The sequence below is a fragment of the Oncorhynchus clarkii genome, chromosome 27 (assembly GCF_045791955.1).
Source record: "Oncorhynchus clarkii lewisi isolate Uvic-CL-2024 chromosome 27, UVic_Ocla_1.0, whole genome shotgun sequence".
Taxonomy (NCBI): domain Eukaryota; kingdom Metazoa; phylum Chordata; class Actinopteri; order Salmoniformes; family Salmonidae; genus Oncorhynchus; species Oncorhynchus clarkii.
Genome location: NC_092173.1, coordinates 34,703,196 through 34,729,353, shown reverse-complemented (window position 1 = coordinate 34,729,353; position 26,158 = coordinate 34,703,196). Strand labels below are relative to the sequence as shown.

The 26,158-nt window shown below is 43.5% G+C and overlaps 1 pseudogene; it reads left to right on the top strand.

The window, feature by feature from the left end:
• LOC139385773 (cytoplasmic dynein 2 heavy chain 1-like) overlaps window positions 1-26,158 on the top strand; it is a 179,991-nt pseudogene that overhangs the window by 19,323 nt on the left and 134,510 nt on the right.

Sequence of the window (26,158 nt, the reverse complement as noted above, 5' to 3'; positions counted from 1 at the left end):
AAGGTGAGGGTACAAGTGCTAGTGGGGACAGCAGAAGCTGGGCCCTAGTCATGCCAGGGAAGGTGGTGTAGATGAGGCTGGACCTAGTCAGGCTAGAGATGGTGGTGTAGATAAGGCTGGTCCTAGTCAGGCTAGAGATGGTGGAGTAGCTGAGGCTGGGTCTAGTCAGGCTAGAGATGGTGGGGTAGCGGAGGCTGGGTCTAGTCAGGCTAGAGATGGTGGGGTAGCGGAGGCTGGGTCTAGTCTGGCTAGAGATGGTGGTGTAGCGGAGGCTGGGTCTAGTCAGGCTAGAGATGGTGGTGTAGCTGAGGCTGGGTCTAGTCAGGCTATGGATGGTGGTGTAGCGGAGGCTGGGTCTAGTCAGGCTAGAGGTGGTGGTGTAGCTGAGGCTGGGTCTAGTCAGGCTAGAGATGGTGGTGTAGCTGAGGCTGGGTCTAGTCAGGCTAGAGATGGTGGGGTAGCTGAGGCTGGGCCTAGTCACGCTAGAGATGGTGGTGTAGATGATTCTGGGCCTAGTCAGGCTATGGGGGGTGGTGTAGATGATGCTGGGTCTAGTCAGGTTATTCTAGTGGATGAGGAGAGTATAGTGGGGAAGTATAAGAGATAAGGGGAGGAGAAGGAGGGTGTCAAGCGGAAAAGGAAAAAGGATGTGGACAAAGGCACCATGGAAATGTTACCTGTTGCTGTGGGTGATGCCCTGGCCAGAGAGAAAGGGCAGGTGGTCAGGGTGGGAGATAGAGATGAGGAGGAAAGTGAGTCTGAGGAAGAGGATGAGGAGTTATTTTTTTCAAACACCTCTTCAATGGGCCGGGAGCTGACAGCCAGTCAAGCAGAGGGGTCTAAGTACACGTTGAGAGAATTGACAAGGTTCCTGAATGAGACTAAGGGGAAAAAAGTTAATCTTTATGCTTTTTTTTCTGATCCTAGAAAGTTTGTAAGATCAGTACAACATGCTATGAAAAATGAGGGGCATGGTGTCCTCTGACCCAGGAAATGGTTTAGGTTGAGGAAGTGGGTCACAAAGTGGGTCACAACCTTCAGACATGGTTTAGATGTATATTTTCTTTCTGACACTGGGGCTTTTTGAGCTTTGCTATTGGTCTCTATCTCTGCTGGCTTTTCTCCCACTTCCTATGGAGACTCTTTGGGTAGGCTCGCTCAATATAAATGGCGCCAGAGATGTGGGAAAGAGGAGTGTGTTGGGTGACTATGTAAAACAAAAGAAAGTACAGGTGTTGTTTCTGCAGGAGACACATAGTGATCGGTTGAATGAAGTCGATTGGGGGCTCTGGTGGAAAGGGGCAAGTGTGTTGAGCCATGGGACAGTGGCAGTCCTTTTTGCACCGGGGCTGTCTGTGTGTTGATCCATGAGACAAATCTTAGTGCAGGGGTGGCAGTCCTTTTTGCACCGGGGCTGTCTGTGTGTTGAGCCATGGGACAAATCTTAGTGCAGGGGTGGCAGTCCTTTTTGCATGTTTTAAATGTCTTGGAATCGGAGCAATAGGCTGCTGGGCGCTACCATTCTCCCGGTGGGGTTTTCGGATCATCACATAACCATGGCTCGGCTGTCTATTTCACCAGGGCCCCGGCAGGCATCTTATTGGAAGTTCAATGTAAAGCTCTTACAAGATGCCACTTTTTGCTCAGGTTTCCAGACCTTTTGGGAAAGGTGGGGGCAGCGAAGAGAGGAGTATGAGTCTCTGAGTCAATGGTGGGATGTGGGGAAAGTCCAAATGCGGCTTTTCTGTCAACACTACACAGCTCTCTCATCCTCAGAGGCGAGGAGAGTATTGGGGGAACTAGAGCGTTGTATTAGTGAGATGGAGGTAGAGATGGTGGGGCAAGGCAATGTCAGCCTCCAGGCTAATTTAGCCTAATTACGTAGGGACCTAGGCAGTTTTTTCCAGGTTAAAGCAAAGGGAGCACTTGTAAGAGCTAGGTTCTCCATGCTCAAGGAGATGGATGCTCCCAGCTCCTTCTTCTTTGGTTTGGAAAGAGTGGTGAAGCCAAGGGTATGCATTGTCTATGGCTGTCTGATGGGCGGGTGGCCTCTGTGGTGGGTGAGATGTAGGAGCGAACTGTGGTGTTTTATACTGAGTTGTATAGGGCAGAAGTGTGTGATCCTATGTGTGCTCAAGTCTTGTTCGCAGCCCTAAGCTCTCTCTGGCACAGAGGGATGAAATGGAGATTCCTCTGGGGTCGATGGACTCCCAGTGGAGTTTTATAAAAAATTCTGTGGAATAATTGGACAGGATTTCTTTTGCGTGTTGCGTGAATGCGTCGGGGTAGGAGAGTTGCCGATGAGCTGCCGTTGGGCGGCTCTGTCTCTCCTGCCCAAAAAAGGGGACTTGTGTGAACTTAAGAACTGGAGGCATGTAGCATTACTCTGTGGGGACTACAATATATTTGCCAAAGTCCTCTCTAACAGACTGAAGTCCTATTTGGACTCGATAGTACATAAGGACCAATCATATTCTGTACCGGGACGCTCAATCACGGACAACTTGTTCTTAATTAGGGACATGTTGGACTTGTAGAGAGGTTCTAATGTGAACTTTGGACTGGTCTCTCTAGATCAAGAGAAGGCTTTTGATAGAGTGGACCATGAGTATCAGTTTAACCTCTCTGCGCATGGAACCCGGTAGTGGGCTGAAATTCCACAACATATGGTGATCGCTACATAAATAGTCATATTAAACATTCATGAAAATACAAGTGTTTCACATGTATCGAAAGCCTAGAATCTTGCTAATCCAACTGCGTTGTCAGTTTAAAAAAAGGATTTACTGCGAAAGAATACGATGTGATTATCTGAGGATAGAGCACCATAAAAAAAACTATTTTAACCAGCACAGGCTAACAAAATCACAAACTGCATTAAAATAAATTGTTTACCTTTGACGATCTTCGTCTGTTTGCAATCCCAATGCTCATTGTTACACAATGAATGATCTTTTGTTTGATAAAATCCGTTTTTATAGCCTGACATGTAACATTTTTTAACCGCTTGTGTCGTGAATTCCTTCTCATTCCATTTTCGACGACACATTCAAGGGTAAATACCCACACAAAACGTGACTTTTCCAGTCATGTTTGGTTTCATTGCAATCATCTGGTTTGTTTGTTTGTAACACAACCAAACCTGATGGGCCATTCCGCGGGACGTACTGACTGAAAGAAACCGATTTGAAGACAACAAGTAATGACATCACTGTGCACCAATGTTATGACCATTGTTTCGTTGATTGACTGTATTTTAACCCAATGACCACTGATCGTCTTGAAATCTAGCTGGGTAGATAGCCAATAAGCTGAGGTAAACGTCAAAACGCAATGGTTATGTCTCGGAAGACCAACCCATGTAGTAAACTCCGGAGTAAAAAGAGTAATTCACTATTGAAGTTTTATACCGGAAGGAGCTACGCATATTACGCACAGCATTGTTTGGTAAACGCGCAGATTCAGCTGTTTATATATCAATCAGTACGGCGACTAAGTCAGGGAAAGCTAAATCGAAGTCTAGATATACACGTGTACACACAATTTTAGAAGAAATTGTTCAGAAAAGTGAGACAGATTGTTGTAGGACGATTCATTTAGCGAGTGGAGGAATATTTTTTGAACGGAGAGGACATGTTTTGGACTGGTAAGTTATTCTCATGCTAATGCCCTTGTTTGAAATTAATAATCTAAAATATTATTTGTGATTATTTTTTATTTTAGAAGCAATATATAAAAATGTAATGTAAATGAAATGTGAGATGCGTGTGTCTGCCGCCCCACCCCAACCCACATGAAGTAGCCTAATTGAGGCTGTTGAGGGGAGGGCAGGCCCACAACAATGGCCAAAGTGAAATGGAGACAGTAGATACAGCTGGTCTGTTGTAATATAATAAAGACAGTAGATCTAGCTGGTCTGTCATAATATAATAGAGACAGTAGATCTAGCTGAAATGTCATAATATAAAAGAGAGAGTAGATCAAGCAGGTCTATAATAATATATTCAACCTTATGTTCCCCGTACTCTCTCTCTCTCTCTCTCTCTCTCTCTCTCTCTCTCTCTCTCTCTCTCTCTCTCTCTCTCTCTCTCTCTATATATATATATATATATATATATATATATATATATATATATATATATATATATATATATATATATATCTGTTTATTATACCTGTTGATACTCACTTTACAGCATAAAGAGACTGCTATGGCACCTGGCATCAGCAGCACAATATTGTGTAGAGCTTTGGGTGGGGTCATATCCTTTCTGTTTGGCCCTGTCCGGGAGTCTCATCGGATGGGGCCACAGTGTCTCCTGACCCTCCTGTCTCAGCCTCCAGTATTTATGCTGCAGTAGATTATGTGTCGCGAGGCTAATGTCAGTTTGTTATATCTGGAGTACTTCTTCTGTCTTATCCGGTGTCCTGTGTGAATTTAAGTATGCTCTCTCTAATTCTCTATTTCGCTCTCTCGGAGGACCTGAGCCCTAGGACCATGCATCAGGACTACCTGGCATGATGACTCCTTGCTGTCCCCAGTCCACCTGGCCTTGCTGCTGTTCCAGTTTCAACTGTTCTGCCTGCGGCTATGGAACCCTAAACTGTTCATATGCAACAGGACAGGTGCTGTCCTGTTGCATCCTCTACAACTACTGTGATTATTATTATTTGACCCTGCTGGTCATCTATGAACGTTTGAAAATCTCACCCATGTTCTGTTATAATCTCTACCCGGCACAGCCAGAAAAGGACTGGCGACCCCTCATAGCCTGGTTCCTCTCTAGGTTTCTTCCTAGGTTTTGGCCTTTCTAGGGAGTTTTTCCTAGCCACCGTGCTTCTACACCTGCATTGCTTGCTGTTTGGGGTTTTAGGCTGGGTTTCTGTACAGCACTTTGAGATATTAGCTGATGTACGAAGGGCTATATCAATAAATTTGATTTGATAGAGGACTGAGGGTCTTCCAAATATTGAAAATGTGTAAATAGTTACCCATGCTATTTTGTAAATGTTTATGTTTTTTTTCTTCATATTTTTGTTCCCATATTTTTTTCTCAATTTTTGGGGGGTGTGTGTTAGAATACCATTTTGGCATTTTGTATATAGTTATTTGTTTCCCTTCACCAATTTGGCCACTTGGGTACATTTGGGCTACACCTGGGTGACTTCATGATAAATGTCATGTAGCACACTCATTTTGGAAGTTATCATTCTGAAACTGTGCACAAGTACTGTTGCCCTCTTACATTTTTCACTGAACTTGTCCCCATCATCCTATCTGAATGTTTGTTTTATCTTGTTCATTTGAAAGATGATGATACAACAATAAAAATAAAAAACATATGTTTTTTCATTGTATTATCTAAACCAGATCTATTGTGTTATATTCTCCTACATTCAATTCACATTTACACAAACTTCAGAGTGTTTTCTTTCAAATTGTACCAATAATATGCATATCCTTGCTTCTGGGCCAGAGCTACAGGCAGTTAGATTTGGATATGTCTTCAGGTGGAAATTGAAAGAAGTAGGGGGGTAGCTCTAAGAGATGTCTTTTGGTTTGGGAAGAGTTTTTTTTTACATATGTGAAGCTGTTGTATGCTGGGGCGTCATGTGGTCAAGGTGGGAGGGGGGCTCAGTAGTCCTGTCTGGGTGAGACGGGGCATTAGACAAGGATGCCCTCTATCTGGGCAGTTATACACATTAGCCATTGAGCCTTTTTTAGGACTGCTACGCAGGAGACTTCAGGGAGTGTGCTGGACAAGAATGGATGTGGTGACAGGCATAGCAGTGTCAGCATATGCCGATGATGTTTCTGTGATGGTCAGGGATGATCAGGATATGCAGGCACTAGAGACCAGTCTGAAGGTGTACGAGGGAGCTTCATCAGCTAATTTAAACTGGGGCAAGAGCAAAGCTTTGTTATGAGGGGCATGGGGGGATAGGGTTCCTCCTCTGCTTCCAGGGGTTTGCAGTGGGGTTGTGAAGGGCTTAAAGTGTTGGGGGTGTACCTGGGCTCGGAGAAGTGGGTAAGGAAGAACTGGGAGGGGCTGTCACAGGCAGTGGTGACAAGACTGGCCAGGTGGAGGTGGCTCCTGTCCCAAGTGTCATATAGAGGGAGGGTGCTGATAATTAACAACCTGGTAGCATCTTCCCTGTGGCATAAACTGGCTGTCCTCAACCCCCCCCCCCCGCCTGTCTGCTCGCAGACCTGCAACGCAAGCTGGTGGACTTCTTCTGGTCGGGCCATCACTGGCTGAAGGCAGCAGTGTTGTACATGACCGTTCATGAAGGAGGACAGGGCCTGGTGGAACTGGAGAGCAGGATGGCTTCTTTCAGGCTAAAGGCGGTGCAGAGACTGCTGTACCATGCTGATGTTGGCTGGAGGGAGCCAGCATGCGCGCTGCTGAGGAGAGCTGGCGGATTAGGGTTGGACCGGCAGCTGTTCCTCATGAAGCTGGAGAGGCTGAGTACAGCAGGTCTCTCAAATTTTTACTCTGCAATGCTGAGGGCCTGGCAGCTGCTAAGGCCCACACCAGAAGGGGGTGTGAAGCCTGGGCTATGGGTGTGGGAGGAGCCTATCTTCCACAACCAAGCCATCCCTTTGAGATCGGTTCAGTCGGCCACCCTGCAGAGGCAACTGATGACAGTGGGTTTACAAAGGCTGGGTGACCTGAGACTGCTGGGAGAGGAGGGGTGGAAAACCCTGGAAGTCTTGGCAGAAAAAACAAGAATAACGTCTCTTAGGCTGCTGGAGAGATTCCTGGAGGAGGTCCAGGAGGCACTGTCTGAGCCGGTAAGAAGGATGTTTGAGTGGCCAAAGGTGAGTATGGTAAATGTATGCAGTACAGGATGTATTTTTGTTTTTTTATTATTAAGGGGGGGGGGGGGGGGGTTTAAATGAAATGAGTTTGTTTAAGTAAAGAAAGACAAAAAGTCAAAAAAGTCTCTATCTCTCTCTCTCTCTTTCTCTCTCACTCTCTTACTCTCTCTTACTCTCTCTTTTTCTCTCTCTCTCTCTCTCGCTCTCTCTCTCTCTCTTTCTCTCTCACTCTCTTACTCTCTCTTACTCTCTCTTTTTCTCTCTCTCTCGCTCTCTTTCTCTCTCACTCTCTTACTCTCTCTTACTCTCTCTTTTTCTCTCTCTCTCTCTCTCTCTCTCTCTCTCTTCTCTCTCTCTCTCTCTCTCTCTCTCTCTCTCTCTCTCTCTCTCTCTCTCTCTCTCTCTCTTGCTCTCTCTCTCTCTCTTGCTCTCTCTCTCTCTCTCTCTCTCTCTCTCTCTCTCTCTTACTCTCTCTCAATTCAATTCAATTCAAGGACTTTATTGGCATGGGAAACATGTGTTAACATTGCCAAAGCAAGTGAGGTAGATAATATATAAAGTGAAAAACAATACAAATTAACAGTAAACATTACACATACAGAAGTTTCAAAACAATGAAGACATTACAAATGTCATATTATATATATACAGTGTTTTAAATTCTATAACCACCTAAAAGGAAGCGATTCCCAAACCTTCCATAACAAAGCCATCACCTACAGAGAGATGAACCTGGAGAAGATTCCCCTAAGCAAGCTGGTCCTGGGGCTCTGTTCACAAACACACCCTACAGAGCCCCAGGACAACAGCACAATTAGACCCAACCAAATCATGAGAATACAAAAAGATAATTACTTGACACATTGGAAAGAATTAATAAAAAAACAGAGCAAACTAGAATGCTATTTGGCCCTAAACAGAGAGTACACAGCTGCGGAATACCTGACCACTGTGACTGACCCAAAATTAAGGAAAGCTTTGACTATGTACAGACTCAGTGAGCATAGCCTTGCTATTGAGAAAGGCCGCCGTAGGCAGACATGGCTCTCAAGAGAAGACAGGCTATGTGCTCACTGCCCACAAAATGAGGTGGAAACTGAGCTGCACTTCCTAACCTCCTGCCCAATGTATGACCATATTAGAGAGACATATTTCCCTCAGATTACACAGATCCACAAAGAATTCGAAAACAAATCCAATTTTCTACTGGGTGGAATTCCACAGTGTGCCATCACAGCAGCAAGATTTGTGACCTGTTGCCACGAGAAAAGGGCAACCAGTGAAGAACAAACACCATTGTAAATACAACCCATATTTATACTTATTTATTTTATCTTGTGTCCTTTAACCATTTGTACATTGTTAACGGCTCTTTTCTGGATTTCGATAATTAGTGGGTATCGGCCTAATTCTGCTCTGCATGCATTATTTGGTGTTCTACGTTGTACACGGAGGATATTTTTGCAGAATTCTGCGTGCATAGTCTCAATTTGGTGTTTGTCCCATTTTGTGAAGTCTTGGTTGGTGAGCAGACCCCAGACCTCACATCCATAAAGGGCAATGGGCTCTATGACTGATTCAAGTATTTTTAGCCAAATCCTAATTGGTGTGTTGAAATTTATGTTCCTTTTGATGGCATAGAATGCCCTTCTTGCCTTGTCTCTCAGATCGTTCACAGCTTTGTGGAAGTTACCTGTGGCGCTGATGTTTAGGCCAAGGTATGTATAGTTTTTTGTGTGCTCTAGGGCAACAGTGTCTAGATGGAATTTGTATTTGTGGTCCTGGTGACTGGACCTTTTTTGGAAGACCATTATTTTGGTCTTACTGAGATTTACTGTCAGGGCCCAGGTCTGACAATCTGTGCATAAGATCTAGGTGCTGCTGTAGGCCCTCCTTAGTTGGTGACAGAAGCACCAGATCATCAGCAAACAGCAGACATTTGACTTCGGATTCTAGCAGGGGGAGGCCGGGTGCTGCAGACTTTTCTAGTGCCCGCGCCAATTCGTTGATATATATGTTGAAGAGGGTGGGGCTTAAGCTGCATCCCTGTCTAACCCCACGACCCTGTGTGAAGAAATGTGTGTGTTTTTTGCCAATTTTAACCACACACTTGTTGTTTGTGAACATGGATTTTATAATGTCGTATGTTTTACCCCCAACACCACTTTCCATCAGTTTGTATAGCAGACCCTCATGCCAAATTGAGTCGAAGGCTTTTTTGAAATCAACAAAGCATGAGAAGACTTTGCCTTTGTTTTGGTTTGTTTGGTTGTCAATTAGGGTGTGCAGGGTGAATACATGGTCTGTTGTACGGTAATTTGGTAAAAAGACAATTTGACATTTGCTCAGTACATTTTTTTCATTGAGGCAATGTACGAGTCTGCTGTTAATGATAATGCAGAGGATTTTCCCAAGGTTACTGTTGACACATATTCCACGGTAGTTATTGGGGTCAAATTTGTCTCCACTTTTGTGGATTGGGGTGATCAGTCCTTGGTTCCAAATATTGGGGAAGATGCCAGAGCTAAGTATGATGTTAACGAATTTTAGTATAGCCAATTGGAATTTGTTGTCTGTATATTTGATCATTTCATTGAGGATACCATCAACACCACAGGCCTTTTTGGGTTGGAGGGTTTTTATTTTGTCCTGTAACTCATTCAATGTAATTGGAGAATCCAGTGGGTTCTGGTAGTCTTTAATAGTTGATTCTAAGATCTGTATTTGATCATGTATATGTTTTTGCTCTTTATTCTTTGTTATAGAGCCAAAAAGATTGGAGAAGTGGTTTACCCATACATCTCCATTTTGGATAGATAATTCTTCTTGTTGTTGTTTGTTTAGTGTTTTCCAATTTTCCCAGAAGTGGTTAGAGTCTATGGATTCTTCAACTGCATTGAGCTGATTTCTGACATGCTGTTCCTTCTTTTTCCGTAATGTATTTCTGTATTGTTTTAGTGATTCACCATAGTGAAGGCGTAGACTCAGGTTTTCCGGGTCTCTATGTATTTTCTCTCTCTCTTACTCTCTCTTACTCTCTCTCTCTTACTCTCACTCTCTCTCTCTTACTCCCTCTCTCTCTTACTCTCTCTCTCTTACAATTTCTCTCTCTTACTCTCTCTCTCTTTCTCTCTCTCTCTCTCTCTCGCTCTCTCTCTCTCTCTCTTACAATCTCTCTCTCTTGCTCTCTCTCTCTCTCTCTCTCTTCTCTCTCTCTCTCTCTCTCTCGCTCTCTCTCTCTCTCTCTTACAATCTCTCTCTCTTGCTCTCTCTCTCTCTCTCTCTCTTACTCTCTCTGCCCCCCCCCCCCCCCTAAGATCAGGGGCTTAATTGACACTGGAAATTTGCCAAATCAAGTGAAATAGATAATACACAGAAATGAAATAAACAATAAATAATCAAACATCTTGGTTGGTGAGTGGACCCTAGACCTCACAACCATAGATGGCATTGGGTTCTATAACTGATTCAAGTGTTTTTAGCCAGACCCTAACTTGGATGTGGAAAGATATGTTATTTTTGATGTTGTGGATGCCCTTCTTGCCTCTCAGATCTTTCACAGCTTTGTGGGATGTTTAGGCCAAGGTACATATCGTTTTTCGTGTGCTCTAGGACAACGATGTCTAGATGGAATTTGTATTTGTGGCCCTGGCAACTGGACCTTTTTTGGAACAGTCTGTCATAATCTCCTTGGTACGTGTCTCTCCCTCACACTCACACACACACGTCTCTGCCTCGGACAGCTATTCAATTCCCTTCTATAATTTACTCTGATTTGTCATAAACCACAGTGGTGTGGTCAGTCAGCCCCAGATCCCAGAGATGTGTGTGTGAGTTTGTTGTTTGTAATGTGCGTATGTTTCTGGGTTTGTCATTTTTGTAGGTGTGTATGTGTATTTTCATGTGTGTGTGTGTGTGTGTGTGTGTGTGTTGCCTGGGCTGGGCTGGCTGGTGATGTGGCAGTGATAGACTGAGACAGGGGTCCCAACAGGGACTTCCATCTCCTTCAGGCTGACGTTCTGCACCAACTTTCCATCAAAACTTTGTCTGTGTTTACGCCCCTTCTCTCTCCCTGCTGTGCTCTACCGCATAGTGTGTGTTTCCTCATAGCCAATATTTTCTCTGTTTCTTCCCCTTTCCCCTTCTCCCTGATGGGTAGATGTGTTGGGGAAAACTCTGTTCATTAATTAAGATATCTCCCCATCTCTCTCTGTGGGGGGTTGAGTCTTCAGTCACAGAGATGAAGGGAGCGCGCTAGAGAGGGAGGGACATCATTTGAGCTGTCGGTGGATGAAGTGTGTGAGTTTGGGGAGTGATAATTAAGATGCAGATGCATCCCTGTGGGCAGGAACAACTCTCCCACGTAGCTGCAGAAAGGAGTTGGAGTTGGAGGGATGGGGATGAAGGGAGGTGGAGGAATGGGAAGAGACAGGGAGGATGAGAGGAGAGAATGAAGTAGACATTTTTTATTTTTTGACTCCAATTACTTTTCATTACTAATCGCCCTCCCCAACACGTCCCCACATTCACATCCCTGCATTATCCCCAACACATGTCCCCACATTCACATCCCTACATTATCCCCAACACATGTCCCCACATTCACATATCTGCATTATCCCCAACACATGTCCCCACATTCGCATCCCTGCAATATCCCCAACACATGTCCCCACATTCACATATCTGCATTATTCCCAACACATGTCCCCACATTCACATCCCTGCATTATCCCCAACACATGTCCCCACATGCACATCCCTGCATTATCCCCAACACATGTCCCCACATTCACATATCTGCATTATCCCCAACACATGTCCCCACATTCACATCCCTGCATTATTACCAACACATGTCCCCACATTCACATCCCTGCATTATCCCCAACACATGTCCCCACATTCACATCGCTGCATTATCCCCAACACATGTCCCCACATTCACATCCTGCATTATCCCCAACACATGTCCCCACATTCACATATCTGCATTATCCCCAACACATGTCCCCACATTCACATCCCTGCATTATCCCCAACACATGTCCCCACATTCACACCGCTGCATTATCCCCAACACATGTCCCCACATTCACATCTCTGCATTATCCCCAACACATGTCCCCACATTCACATGCCTGCATTATCCCCAACACACTTCCCCACATTCACACCCCTACATTATCCCCAACACATGTCCCCAACTTCAAACACATGCATTATCCCCAACACATGTCACCACATTCAAACCCCTGCATTATCCCCAACACATGTCCCCACATTCACATCTCTACATTATCCACAACACACTTCCCCACATTCACATCCTTACATTATCTGTTATTTTACCATGTGAATATTTGTCTCCCCTGGCTGTTTTAGAGGATACCTGATAAACAAACAAACAAACATAGGGCTTGTCCGTACGGCAACAGCAGAGCTGGCCTACATTTAGCCTGGATAAGGCAGAGCATGCTGTAGGGAACATCAAATCACAGACACATTCACACACCTGACCTTTGTTTAACTGGTGTGTGTGTGTCTGTCACCTGTGTGTGTGTGTGTGTGTATGTGTGTGTGTGTGTGTATGTGTGTGTGTGTGTGTGTGTGTGTGTGTGTGTGTGTCTGCCAACTGAGTGTGTGTGCATGTGTGTCTGTCAACTGATTATGTGTGTCTGTCTCCTATGTGTGTGTGTGTCTGTCTCCTTATTGTGTCTGTCTCCTTAGGTTGTGTCTCCTTAGTGTGTGTGTATGTGTCTCCTGTGTGTGTGTGTCTGTCTCCTTAGTGTGTGTGTATGTGTTGTGTGTGTGTGTGTGTGTCTGTCCCCTTAGTGTGTGTGTATGTGGCGTGTGTGTGTGTGTCTGTCCCCTTAGTGTGTGTGTATGCGTCGTGTGTGTGTGTATGTCTGTCCCCTTAGTGTGTGTGTGTGGTCCCTGGTGGAAGAGGCAAAGCTGTGGGAAACATCAAGACAGAGTCTCTATCAGAGATCCACTTCCTAAAGATGCCTCCTGACGTTATCAGAGACATCCTGGAGAGGGTGCTGCAACTCATAGGCATCTTCGAGATGGGGAGGAATGGAACGAGGAGAGGAGAGAGGGAGGGAGGTAGGGAGGGGGCAGAGTGAGGGAGAGAAAGAGGAAGGGAGTGAACTAAACATTTAGGGAAAGAGAGAGGTTTAATGTGTGATATCAAGACAGATATAACTAAGGATCGATACAGAGAGAGATAGAACTATAAGGAGTGATACAGAGAGATAGAACTATAAGGAGTGATACTGAGAGAGATACAGAGAGAGAGAGAGAACTATAAGGAGTGATACAGAGAGTGATACAGAGAGATATAACTATAAGGAGTGATACAGAGAGATACAGAGAGAGAGTGAACTATAAGGAGTGATACAGAGAATGATACAGAGAGAGATAGAACTGTAAGGAGTGATACAGAGAGATAGAACTGTAAGGAGTGATACAGAGAGATAGAACTATAAGGAGGGATACAGATAGATAGAACTGTAAGGAGTGATACAGAGAGATAGAACTATAAGGAGTGATACAGAGAGAGATGGAACTATAAGGAGTGGTACAAAGAGAGATATGACTATAAGGACTGATACAGAGAGATAGAACTGTAAGGAGTGATACAGAGAGATAGAACTATAAGGAGGGATACAGATAGATAGAACTGTAAGGAGTGATACAGAGAGATATAACTATAAGGAGGGATACAGAGAGAGATAGAACTATAAGGAGTGATACTGAGAGAGATATAACTATAAGGAATGATACAGAGAGAGATAGAACTATAAGGAATGATACAGAGAGATAGAACTATAAGGAGGGATACAGAGAGATAGAACTATAAGGAGTGATACAGAGAGTGATAGAACTATAAGGAGTGATACAGAGAGTGATACAGAGAGAGGTATAACTATAATGAGTGATACAGAGAGAGAGATAGAACTATAAGGAATGATACAGAGAGATAGAACTATAAGGAGTGATACAGAGAGAGATAGAACTATAAGGAGGGATACAGAGAGATAGAACTATAAGGAGTGATACAGAGAGAGAGAGAACTATAAGGAATGATACACAGAGAGAGATTAGTTAGTGCATTCTATCAGTGTGTCCCCCTAGTGTATTCTGTCAGTGTGTGTGTGTGTGTGTGTCCGTAGTGTATTCTGTCAGTGTGTGTGTGTCCGTAGTGTATTCTGTCAGTGTGTCCGTAGTGTATTCTGTCAGTGTGTGTGTGTGTGTGTCCGTAGTGTATTCTGTCAGTGTGTGTGTGTGTGTGTCCGTAGTGTATTCTGTCAGTGTGTGTCCGTAGTGTATTCTGTCAGTGTGTGTGTGTGTCCGTAGTGTATTCTGTCAGTGTGTGTGTGTGTGTGTGTGTCCGTAGTGTATTCTGTCAGTGTGTGTGTGTGTCCGTAGTGTATTCTGTCAGTGTGTGTGTGTGTGTGTGTGTCCGTAGTGTATTCTGTCAGTGTGTGTGTGTGTGTGTGTGTGTCCGTAGTGTATTCTGTCAGTGTGTGTCCGTAGTGTATTCTGTCAGTGTGTGTGTGTGTGTGTGTCTGTGGTGTATTCTGGCAGTGTGTGTCCGTACTGTATTCTGTTTAATGGCTTGTTGCAGTTATTTGTAACAGTCATAAATCTGCGAGCTATTCTAGAGGAAGTGTCTGAGAAAACCTAATCTGCCGTTGATGATGAGTTGTGTTAGTTGAGTGAGTGCAGCCGCTCTGAGCAGTGTTAGGAAGTGTGTGTGATACAGAGTGTGTTAGGATGTATATGACTAATAAACTGGGTGATTTGTCACTGTTAGCTCTTAATTAGACTTCGAAGTTTTACTTCAATAACTTCAGGCTGGAATTTGCATTAACTGCCTCATTTTCAGATATAAAGCTTGTGCCTCTCTCTCTCACTCACTCACTCACTCACTCACTCACTCACTCACTCACTCACTCACTCACTCACTCACTCACTCACTCACTCACTCACTCTCTAGTTTCCTGGCTAAGAGGGGGGTGAGAGAGAGCATTGCCACGTTTGAGGCGAGGAACATATGTCATGGAGTAGCTGCTGACCAGAAACAAAGCCTACTTCGACACCAAGGTGAAATAGTTAGCCTAGCAAGTTAGCCTAGCCAGTTTGCCAAGCTCTACAGCTCAAGGTGGAAGTTGTACCTGATCTAGGATCAGATTATTCTACTCTTAACCATTAGGGGGATGACTTGTTTGGCCCCTGTTTCAGTGGTTAGGGAAACTTCTACCTTCTCCCTTAGAGATGAACAACTTCCATTGATGTATATGACGTGATGGTCAACTACTGCAACTAATATTAACCTAGCGCTACAGCTACAGGCAGACACCTACGCACCTGTATAGAAGTGGTTAGCTTAAAGCTGTCAAGCTGAAGAGATCATTTGAGCCTTCTAAAATAAGCCCCCTTGCTCTTACTCCAGGCTGTGTTGTTGTTGTTTGTTGTAGTCAGAATGCTAAGTGTGCAAGTGCTGCCTCGGTGGAGGCAAACGTTCAGTACTCACACGTCCCGGAGAGGACCCAGCCACTGGAGAGAGAACAGGCTGGACTTCTGCAGTGAGTCTGTGCACACCCCCCTCAAGCATCATTTGATGTGTGTTGCGTGTTTTGTTTGAATGTGTGTGTTCGTATATGTGTGTTTGTGTGTGTGTGTTCGTATATGTGTGTGTGTGTGTGTGTGTTCGTACATGTGTATGTGTGTGTGTGTGTGTGTGTGTTCGTATATGTGTGTTTGTGTTCGTATATGTGTGTTTGTGTGTGTGTGTTCGTATATGTGTGTTTTTGTGTGTGTGTTCGTATATGTGTGTTTGTGTGTGTGTGTTCGTATATGTGTGTTTGTGTGTGTGTGTTCGTATATGTGTGTTTGTGTGTGTGTGTTCGTATATGTGTGTTTGTGTGTGTGTGTTCGTATATGTGTGTTTGTGTGTGTGTGTTCGTATATGTGTGTTTTTGTGTGTGTGTTCGTATATGTGTGTGTTTGTGTTCGTATATGTGTGTTTGTGTGTGTGTGTTTGTATATGTGTGTTTGTGTGTGTGTGTTCGTATATGTGTGTGTGTGTGTGTGTGTTTGTATATGTGTGTTTGAGTGTGTGTGTTCGTATATGTGTGTGTGTGTGTGTGTGTGTTTGTATATGTGTGTTTGTGTGTGTGTGTTCGTATATGTGTGTTTGTGTGTTTGTGTGTATGTATATGTGTGTTTGTGTGTGTGTGTTCATATATGTGTGTGTGTGTGTGTTCGTATATGTGTGTGTGTGTGTGCTCGTATATGTGTGTGTGTGTGTGTGTTCGTATATGTGTGTTTGTGTGTGTGTGTTTGTGTACGTGTGTTTGTGTGTGTGTGTTCGTATATGTGTGTTTGTGTGTGCAGGAACTTGAGGAAGACAGAGTCGGAAGACTAATCTGGAGGAGCAGCTCAACTCTGTGTGGCAGAAAGTCAACAAGCTGTCTACTGTCTCACTGATTAACTTTGCTCTGTAGTAGAGACAAGTTACAGGAATACCTGTCCGGCCCTTATTCCTCTCTCTCTCTCTCAATCCCCCCCCCCCCCTCTCTCCCCCCCTCTCCACCCCCCCCTCCCCTCTCTCCCCCCATCTCTTGCTGCTCTCTCTCTCTATATATCCCTCCTTCCCTCTCTCTCTCATTATGTTCCAGTCTCGTACTACAGAGGCAGCTATGCTGGAGGCTGAGATCAGTAAGGCCCAGGAGACCATCAGGCAGCAGAGCAACTCAAACGCCAACTGGACGGAGAACAGGTCTGTGTGAGGATGGTGTGTGTGTGTGGATGGTGTCTGTGTGTGGATGGAGTCTGTGTGAGTATGGTGTCTGTGTGAGGATGGTGTCTGTGTGAGGATGGTGTCTGTGTGAGGATGGTGTCTGTGTGTGGATGGTGTCTGTGTGTGGATGGTGTCTGTGTGTGGATGCTGTCTGTGTGTGGATGCTGTCTGTATGTGGATGGTGTCTGTGTGTGTGGATGGTGTCTGTGCGTGGATGGTGTCTGTGCGTGGATGGTGTCTGTGTGTGGATGGTGTCTGTGTGTGTGGATGGTGTCTGTGTGTTGATGATGTCTTTGTGTGGATTATGTCTGTGTGTGTGGATGGTGTCTGTGTGTGTGGATGATGTCTGTGCGTGGATGGTGTCTGTGTGTGTGGATGGTGCCTGTGTGTGGATGGTGTCTGTGTGTGGATGCTGTCTGTGTGTGGATGGTGTCTGTATGTGGACGGTGTCTGTGTGTGTGGATGGTGCCTGTGTGTGGATGGTATCTGTTTGTGGATGATGTCTGTGCGTGGATGATGTCTGTGCGTGGATGGTGTCTGTGTGTGGATGGTGTCTGTGTGTGTGGATGGTGTCTGTGTGTTGATGATGTCTTTGTGTGGATGGTGTCTGTGTGTGTGGATGGTGTCTGTGTGTGTGGATGATGTCTGTGCGTGGATGGTGTCTGTGTGTGGATGGTGTCTGTGTCTGTATTGTGCTTTTGTAGAGGGGGGATGTATCATGCTGTCTCGGTCCCTCCTGGCTGTTTTTACTCCTCTTTCTCCAGCATGTCTGCTCTTTAATTAAAGCAATCAATCTCCCACTGTCTCCCTCAGAGACACAGACAGACACACAGACATAAAGACAGTCACACACACAGACAGACATGCACAAGCACCCTCCCACATAGCAACTACATAAACCCTTTACTTACATTTGTCCTCAATTCTAAAACAAACCACTGCAGGGGTGCGACAACAATTTTGTTTGTCCATACACACACACACACGCACATACACACACACTCACGCAGACACACACACGCAGACATAACACACACACACGCAGACACATTGTCCCTCTTGCAGTGACTGCTTTACCTGCTGCTCATGTTCCTACACTCACCTCTCCGCAGTCAGTGTATGACCTCAGGTGGTGGTGGTGTGTTCCTGTTGCCCACCGGATGGCCTGGGGTTCCTTTAGCCTCCACACTGAACAGATGTTCTGGCACTGATCTCTGGGATGGACCTGTTCTGGGTCTGGGATGGGTCTGTTCTGGGTCTGGGATGGATCTGTTCTGGGTCTGTTCTGGGTCTGTTCTGGGTCTGGGATGGGTCTGGGATGGATCTGTTCTGGGTCTGGGAAGGGTCTGTTCCGGGATGGGTCTGTTTTGGGTCTGGGATGGGTCTGTTCTGGGTCTGGGATGGGTCTGTTCTGGGTCTGTTCTGGGTCTGGGATGGGTCTGTTCTGGGTCTATTCTGGGTCTGGGATGGGTCTGTTCTGGGTCTGGGATGGGTCTGGGATGGTTCTGGGTCTGTTCTGGGTCTGTTCTGGGTCTGGGATGGGTCTGGGATGGATCTGTTCTGGGTCTGGGAAGGGTCTGTTCCGGGATGGGTCTGTTTTGGGTCTGGGATGGGTCTGTTCTGGGTCTGGGATGGGTCTGTTCTGGGTCTGTTCTGGGTCTGGTCTGGGTCTGTTCTGGGTCTATTCTGGGTCTGGGATGGGTCTGTTCTGGGTCTGGGATGGGTCTGGGATGGTTCTGGGTCTGTTCTGGGTCTGGGATGGATCTGTTCTGGGTCTGGGATGGGTCTGGGATGGGTCTGTTCTGGGTCTGGGATGGGTCTGATCTGGGTCTGGCATGGGTCTGGTCTGGGTCTGGGATGGGTCTGGTCTGGGTCTGTGATGGGTCTGTTCTCACACTCTGTTCCTGGGGCAGTTCTACCTGTTCTGCTGTTGAGGTAACAACAACAAAATCAGCTCACAACTAAATCAGCTCGGCAATGGCCTGAAACTGTTTAGTTTGTGTGTTTGTGTGTGTGTGTGTGTGTGTGTGTGTGTGTGTGTGTGTGTGTGTGTGTGTGTGTGTGTGTGTGTGTGTGTGTGTGTGTGTGTGTGTGTGTGTGTGTGTGTGTGCCTAAGAGAGCGATGCTGGCAGTAGCCTTCATCACACACCTGTCTGCCGCTCCAGAGGACAGGAGACGAAACAGCCTGGAGACATGGAGGTAGGCTTCTGGACTACAGAGTAAGACACATACACACACACACACACACACACACACACACCAACAGACACACCCAAATACACATACACTCTCACATACACACACAAACACACACACACATACACACACAAACACACACACAACTTTTGTCTCTCTCTCTCTCTCTCTCTCTCTCTTTCTATCTTTCTCACTCTCTCTTTTTGTCTCTTTCTCTCTCAATTCATCTTACCTCATTTGCACTGACTGTATATAGACTTTTTCTATTGTATTATTGACTGTATGTTTGTTTCTTCCATGTGTAACTCTGTGTTGTTGTTTGTGTCGCAATGCTTTGCTTTATCTTGACCAGGTCGCAGTTGTAAATGAGAACTTGTTCTCAACTAGCCTACCTGGTTAAACAAAGGTGTTCTCAACTAGCCTACCTGGTTAAATAAAGGTGGTCTCAGCTAGCTTACCTGGTTAAATAAAGGTGTTCTCAACTAGCCTACCTGGTTAAATAAAGGTGTTCTCAACTAGCCTACCTGGTTAAATAAAGGTGTTCTCAGCTAGCTTACCTGGTTAAATAAAGGTGCTCTCAACTAGCCTACCTGGTTAAATAAAGGTGTTCTCAACTAGCCTACCTGGTTAAATAAAGGTGTTCTCAACTAGCCTACCTGGTTAAATAAAGGTGTTCTCAACTAGCCTACCTTGTTAAATAAAGGTGTTCTCAGCTAGCCTACCTGGTTAAATAAAGGTGTTCTCAGCTAGCCTACCTGGTTAAATAAAGGTGTTCTCAACTAGCCTACCTGGTTAAATAAAGGTGCTCTCAACTAGCCTACCTGGTTAAATAAAGGTGTTCTCAACTAGCCTACCTGGTTAAATAAAGGTGTTCTCAACTAGCCTACCTGGTTAAATAAAGGTGTTCTCAGCTAGCCTACCTGGTTAAATAAAGGTGTTCTCAACTAGCCTACCTGGTTAAACAAAGGTGTTCTCAACTAGCCTACCTGGTTAAATAAAGGTGGTCTCAGCTAGCTTACCTGGTTAACCTGTTGCGACGACCAAACCCGGATCCGGGATTCTATTTATAGACCTAAGCTCATTACCATAACGCAACGTTAACTATTCATGAAAATCGCAAATGAAATGAAATAAATATGCTAGCTCTCAAGTTTAGCCTTTTGTTAACAACACTGTCATCTCAGATTTTCAAAATATGCTTTTCAACCATAGGAAAACAATCATTTGTGTAACAGTATCTAGCTAGCGTAGCATTTAGCGTTAGCATTAGCGTTAGCATTAGCGTTAGCATTTAGCAGGCAACTATCACAAAAACAAGTAAAGCCTTCAAATAAAATAACTTACCTTTGAAGAACTTCTGATGTTTTCAATGAGGAGACTCTCAGTTAGATAGCAGATGCTCCGTTTTTCCAAAAAGATTCTTTGTGTATTAGAAATAGCTCCGTTTTGTACATCACATTTGGCTACCAAAAAAAAAAAAAAAAAAAAAAAAAAAAACGAAAATTCAGCTCTCAAAACGCGAACTTTTTTCCAAATTAACTCCATAATATCGACTGAAACATGGCAAACGTGGTTTAGAATCAATCCTCAAGGTGTTTTTCCACATATCTCTTCAATGATATATCCTTCGTGGAAGCCTGGTTTCTCCTTGCTCTCAAATGGAAAAATAATTGCACCTGGCTTTACGCTCCAATTTCGACGCAGGGACACCAGGCGGACACTTGGAAAATGTAGTCTCTTATGGTCAATCTTCCAATGATATGCCTACAAATACGTCACAATGCTGCTAACACTTTGGGGGAACGACAGAAAGTGTAGGCTCATTCCTTGCGCAATCACAGCCATATAAGGAGACAATGGAAAACAGAGCTTCAGAAATTCTGCTCATTTCCTGGTTGATGCATCATCTTGGTTTCGCCTGTAGAATGAGTTCTGGGGCACTTACAGACAATATCTTTGCAGATTCTGAAACTTCAGAGTGTTTTCTTTCAAAAACTGTCAAGAATATGCATAGTCGAGCATCTTTTCGTGACAAAATATCGCGCTTAAAACGGGAACGTTTTTTATCCAAAAATGAAATAGCGCCCCTAGAGATCAAAGAGGTTAAATAAAGGTGTTCTCAACTAGCCTACCTGGTTAAATAAAGGTGTTCTCAACTAGCCTACCTGGTTAAATAAAGGTGTTCTCAGCTAGCTTACCTGGTTAAATAAAGGTGCTCTCAACTAGCCTACCTGGTTAAATAAAGGTGTTCTCAACTAGCCTACCTGGTTAAATAAAGGTGTTCTCAACTAGCCTACCTGGTTAAATAAAGGTGTTCTCAACTAGCCTACCTGGTTAAATAAAGGTGTTCTCAACTAGCCTACCTGGTTAAATAAAGGTGTTCTCAACTAGCCTACCTGGTTAAATAAAGGTGTTCTCAACTAGCCTACCTGGTTAAATAAAGGTGTTCTCAACTAGCCTACCTGGTTAAATAAAGGTGTTCTCAACTAGCCTACCTGGTTAAATAAAGGTGTTCTCAACTAGCCTACCTGGTTAAATAAAGGTGTTCTCAACTAGCCTACCTGGTTAAATAAAGGTGTTCTCAACTAGCCTACCTGGTTAAATAAAGGTGTTCTCAACTAGCCTACCTGGTTAAATAAAGGTGTTCTCAACTAGCCTACCTGGTTAAATAAAGGTGTTCTCAACTAGCCTACCTGGTTAAATAAAGGTGTTCTCAACTAGCCTACCTGGTTAAATAAAGGTGAAATCAATAAAATAAAAGAAAATGCAATTCATGGACTTCATTGGCATGGGAACACATGTTTACGTTGCTAAAGCAAGTGAAGTAGATAATAAACAACATTAAAATAAATAATAAAAAATGTACGCAAACATTACCATCACAAAAAAAATAGCAAGTCTATGTTCACTGAGTCTGTACATAGTCAAAGCTTTCCTTAAGTTTGGGTCAGTCACAGTGGTCAGGTATTCTGTCACTGTGTACTTTCTGTTTAGGGCCAAAAAGCATTCTAGGTTGCTCTGTTTTTTTGTTAATTCTTTCCAATGTGTCAAGTAATTATCTTTTTGTTTTCTCATTATTTGGTTGGGTCTAATTGTGTTGCTGTCTTTGGGCTCTGTGGGGTCTGTTTGTGTTTGTGAACAGAGCACCAGGACCAGCTTGCTTAGGGAACTCTTCTCCGTGTTCATCGGATGGCTTTCTTATGGAAGGTTTGGGAATCACTTCCTTTTGGGTGGTTGTAAAATTTAACGGCTATCTTTTGATCAATAGCGGGTATCGCCCTAATTCTGCTCTGAATGCATTATTTGGTGTTTTACGTTGTACACAGAATATATTTTTCTGAATTCTATATGCAGAGTCTCTATTTGGTGATTGTCCTATTTTGTGAATTCTTGGTTGGTGAGTTGACCCCAGACCTCACAACCAGAAAGGTCAATGTGTTGTATAACTGATTCAAGTATTTTTTGCCAGATGCTAATTGGGATGTCAAATGTTACGTTCCTTTTGATGGCTTAGAGGGCCCTTCTTGCCTTGACTCTCAGATATTTCACAGCTTTGTGGAAGTTAAACTGTGGTGCTGATGTTTGACTTCAGATTCTAGTAGGGTGAGGCCAGGTACTGCAGAGTGTTCTAGTGCCCTCACCAATTCGTTGATATATATGTTGAAGAGGATGGGGCTTAATCTGCAACCCTGTCTCATCCCACGTCCTCGTGGAAAGAAATGTGTATTTTTTGTTTGTGTTCATAGCTTTTATAATGTCGTATGTTTTCCCCCCATGACCGCTTTCCATCAATTAAAATAGCAGACCCTTGTGCCAAAGTGAGTAAAAACATTTTTTAAATCAACAAAACATGAGATGACTTTGCCTTTGTTTTGGTTTGTTTTTTTGTCAATTAGGGTTAGCAGGGTGAATACGTGATCTGTCTTACGATCATTTGGTAAAAATCCAAATTGCCATTCACTCTCTCTCTTTTCGCTCTGTCCCTCTCTCTGATTCACCATCTGTTTTCTGTTTTATGAGAGCTTTGAGAAACTGTGCAGATTATAAAGCACTGTGTAGGTTTGTATTGGTGTGTAGTGTTGTGAAGTGTCTTAGTGGTGTGTTGTGTAGTGTTGTGTAGTGTCTTAGTGTTGTGTTGTGTCGTGTCTTAGTGTTGTGTTGTGTCTTAGTAGTGTAGTGTGTTGTGTTGTGTTTGTCTTAGTGTTCAAATCAAATTTTATTTGTCACATACACATGGTTAGCAGATGTTAATGCGAGTGTAGCGAAATGCTTGTGTAGCGAAATGCTTGTTTTGTAGTGCTGTGTGGTATTGTCTAGTGTAGTGTCTTAATGGTGTGTAGTGCTGTGTAGTATTGTCTAGTGCAGTGTCTTAATGTTGTAAAGTGTCTTAGTATAGTGTTGTGGAGTGTTTTAGTGTAGTGTCTTAGTGTTGTGTAGTGTAGTGTTGTGTAGTGTTGTCTAGTGTTGTGTAGTGTTGTGTAGTGTCTTAGTGTTGTGTTGTGTAGTGTCTTAGTGTTGTGAAGTGTCTTGGTAGTGTGTTGTGTTGTGTTTGTCTTAGTGTTGTATAGTGCTGTGTGGTATTGTCTTGTGTAGTGTCTTAATGGTGTGTAGTGCTGTGTAGTATTGTCTAGTGTAGTGTCTTAATGTTGTAAAGTGTCTTAGTATAGTGTTGTAGAGTGTGTTAGTGTAGTGTTGTGTAGTGTCTTAGTGTTGTGTAGTGTTGTGCAGTATTGTGTAATGTCATGTAGTGTCTCAGTGCTGTGTAGTGTTGTGTAGTGTAGTGTCTCAGTGTTGTGTGGTGCTGTGTATTGTCTTAGTGTTGTGTAGTGTTGTGCAGTGTCTCAGTGTTGTGTTGTGTAGTGTATTGTCTCAGTGTTGTAGTGTCTTAGTGTTGTGTAGTTGTCAGTGTTGTGTTGTGTGGTGTAGTCTCAGTGCTGTGAAGTGTTGTGTTTTGTTGTGTAGTGTAGTCTATCAGTGTAGTGTAGTATCTTAGTGTTGTGTAGTGTTGTGTTGTGTTGTGTCTAAGTGTTGTGTAGTGTAGTATATTGGTGTTGTGTAGTGTTGTGTGGTGTAGTTTCTCAGTGTTGTGTAGTGTCTCAGTGTTGTGTTGTGTAGTCATGTGTAGTGTTGTTTTGTGTTGTGTGGTGTAGTGTTGTGTAGTCATGAGATGTGTTGTGTAGTCATGTGTAGTGTTGGGTAGTGTTTTGTAGTATCTTAGTGTTGTGTAGGGTAGTGCCATAGTGTTGTGTAGTGTTTTGTAGTGTCTTAGTGTTGTGTAGTGTTTTGTAGTGTCTTAGTGTTGTGTAGTGTTGTGTAGTGTCTTAGTGTTGTGTAGTGTCTTAGTGTTGTGTAGTGTTGTGTAGTGTCTTAGTGTTGTGTAGTGTTGTGTAGTGTCTTATTGTTGTGTAGTGTTGTGTAGTGTCTTATTGTTGTGTAGTGTTGTGTAGTGTCTTAGTGTTGTGTAGTGTTGTGTAGTGTCTTAGTGTTGTGTAGTGTTGTGTAGTGTCTTATTGTTGTGTAGTGTTGTGTAGTGTCTTAGTGTTGTGTAGTGTTGTGTAGTGTCTTAGTGTTGTGTAGTGTTGTGTAGTGTCTTATTGTTGTGTAGTGTTGTGTAGTGTCTTAGTGTTGTGTAGTGTTGTGTAGTGTCTTATTGTTGTGTAGTGTTGTGTAGTGTCTTAGTGTTGTGTAGTGTTGTGTAGTGTCTTAGTGTTGTGTAGTGTCTTAGTGTTGTGTAGTGTTGTGTAGTGTCTTAGTGTTGTGTAGTGTTGTGTAGTGTCTTAGTGTTGTGTAGTGTTGTGTAGTGTCTTAGTGTTGTGTAGTGTTGTGTAGTGTCTTAGTGTTGTGTAGTGTTGTGTAGTGTTGTGTAGTGTTGTGTAGTGTTGTGTAGTGTTGTGTAGTGTTGTGTAGTGTTGTGTAGTGTTGTGTAGTGTTCTTTTGCTCTTGTAGAGTCTTACTGTAGTGTTTTGTTTTCTATTGTTGTATTGTCTTATGTAGTGTTGTATTGTGTTGTCTTATGTAGTGTTGTGTAGTGTCTTATTGTTGTGTAGTGTTGTGTAGTGTCTTAGTGTTGTGTAGTGTTGTGTAGTGTCTTAGTGTTGTGTAGTGTTGTGTAGTGTTGTGTAGTGTTGTGTAGTGTTGTGTAGTGTTGTGTAGTGTTGTGTAGTGTTGTGTAGTGTTGTGTAGTGTTGTGTAGTGTTCTTTTGCTCTTGTAGAGTCTTACTGTAGTGTTTTGTTTTCTATTGTTGTATTGTCTTATGTAGTGTTGTATTGTGTTGTCTTATGTAGTGTTGTGTAGTGTTGTCTTATGTAGTGTTGTGTTGTATTGTCTTATGTAGTGTTGTATTGTGTTGTCTTATGTAGTGTTGTGTTGTGTTGTCTTATGTAGTGTTGTGTTGTATTGTCTTATGTAGTGTTGTATTGTGTTGTCTTATGTAGTGTTGTGTTGTGTTGTCTTATGTAGTGTTGTGTTGTGTTGTCTTATGTAGTGTTGTGTTGTATTGTCTTATGTAGTGTTGTATTGTGTTGTCTTATGTAGTGTTGTATTGTGTTGTCTTATGTAGTGTTGTGTTGTGTTGTCTTATGTAGTGTTGTATTGTGTTGTCTTATGTAGTGTTGTATTGTGTTGTCTTATGTAGTGTTGTGTTGTGTTGTCTTATGTAGTGTTGTATTGTGTTGTCTTATGTAGTGTTGTATTGTGTTGTCTTATGTGGTGTTGTATTGTGTTGTCTTATGTAGTGTTGTGTTGTATTGTCTTATGTAGTGTTGTGTTGTATTGTCTTATGTAGTGTTGTATTGTGTTGTCTTATGTAGTGTTGTGTTGTATTGTCTTATGTAGTGTTGTATTGTATTGTCTTATGTAGTGTTGTGTTGTGTTGTCTTATGTAGTGTTGTGTTGTATTGTGTTGGAGCTGAATTCCCTCCCTGACTGGAATAGTCATCAAATCAAATGTATTTATACAGCCCTTCCTACATCAGCTGATATCTCAAAGTGCTGTACAGAAACCCAGCCTAAAACCTCAAACAGCAAGCAATGCAGGTGTAGAAGCACGGTGACTAGGAAAAACTCCATGAAAGGCCAAAACATAGGAAGAAACCTAGAGAGGAACCAGGCGATGAGGGGTGGCCAGTCCTCTTCTGTCTGTGCCGGGTGGAGATTGTAACAGAACATGGCCAAGATGTTCAAATGTTCATAAATTACCAGCATTGTCAAATAATAATAATCACATTGAACAGGTCAGGGTTCCATAGCCGCAGCCAGAACAGTTGAAACTGGAGCAGCAGCACAGCCAGGTGGACTGGGGACAACAAGGAGTCATCATGCCAGGTAG